Here is a 1,363-nt window from a genome sequence, read left to right on the forward strand (position 1 = left end):
ATATATATATATATATATTAGTTGTCAATAAAATATATTAATATTCATTTATATTTCTATAGCATATCATTAAACAATGTTTTGTTTGTGACATACTTTTTTTGATATTTACTTTTTTTGGTTGGTTAAGTCACTTTTAAATTGAAATATACCTGTTATTGCAATACTATTATTCACAGATAAAACAATTTTATTATGCATTAAAATTATGCAGGGACCACACAAATAGGTAAATAACACATTGCTTGAATGTTTACTTGTTACGATAAATCATTTGTACCTTGTGTTTGTGTTTTCTAGACAAGCAGAGTTGCCTGCAGGTCCCTGAGCCAGCTTTAGTCTCCAGCCTCTCCATCATCCAGGTAAGACAAAGTTACCAAATAAAAAGTTATACTGATCTGAATATGAATGCAGATGTTTATGTTTGTACTCGGTTGGCAGGGAATTTTATATCGAGGCCTACAGGTTATCTGATGCAGCATAACCACTTTTGACCACATGGGGGTGTCAAAGTAACAATATTCCTCTGCTTCGTGCATATACTCTCTGCAGTCTACAATGAGCTGTATCCATAGCAACCACCCAGGTCCACAGTTCAGTTTTGTTAATAGAGATAGATGAGGCCTCCTTGTGGTTCAGTGCTGATATATAGACAGTTGATGTGTAAATGCTTTTAAATTGCGTATTTGTCTAGAAATCAAACAAGGAAAGCAAAGCAAAAGTAATTTTGACAATTCTGTTTCGCTTGTATGAGGTTAATGATACTTCAAATGCATTATTTGTGTGTAGAACTGAAAGTTTTTATTTGTAGTATCTCTATTTGTTACGGAAGTCCTAAGAGGCCGTGGATTATGATTATTTTTCTTTCTTGGTTTCTCGTGATCACGACTTAATTTTCTCATGATTTCGACATACCAAAAGTTATTTTCTTATTATCACGACTTAATTTTAAAATAAATTTGTGAAAATGAGAAAACTTTTGTTATATCGACATCACAATAAAATAAAGTTGTGATAATAAGAAAACAACTTCTGTTATGTCGAAAGCACGAGATAAATAAGAAAACAAGAAAGAAAAATATGAATATTTTGGGTAAGTTTTACTACTTATTGTAAAAATTAAGAGATTAATGTTTAGACTTTTGTATATTATAACCTGGAACTTGGATGTGGGATATAATTATAGTTAGATCCAAAAGATAGTTTTAGCAACACAGCGCAGATGCTACAGAACATAGTTAGCTGACTAGCTGTATAAGATTGTGTGCTGCACTAATATATAACTTCACAGACATTACTGGCTTGTACTTTTACATCCATAATATTATAAATTGACAGTTTATTGCTGGTCTGTGGTTTTACA

The 1,363-nt window shown here is 31.5% G+C and overlaps 1 protein-coding gene across 1 annotated transcript in view; it reads left to right on the forward strand.

Annotated features, from left to right (window-relative positions):
• Window positions 1–1,363, forward strand: part of gng7 (guanine nucleotide binding protein (G protein), gamma 7) — a 28,978-nt gene that overhangs the window by 1,703 nt on the left and 25,912 nt on the right. Inside the window, exon 2 of the mRNA XM_016448363.1 lies at window positions 301–362. The gene's annotated coding sequence lies outside the window, so the exon portion shown is untranslated. The remainder of the gene's footprint in view (window positions 1–300; window positions 363–1,363) is intronic.

Source organism: Sinocyclocheilus anshuiensis, unplaced genomic scaffold (genome assembly GCF_001515605.1).
Source record: "Sinocyclocheilus anshuiensis isolate Anshui unplaced genomic scaffold, SAMN03320099.WGS_v1.1 scaffold940, whole genome shotgun sequence".
NCBI lineage: Eukaryota > Metazoa > Chordata > Actinopteri > Cypriniformes > Cyprinidae > Sinocyclocheilus > Sinocyclocheilus anshuiensis.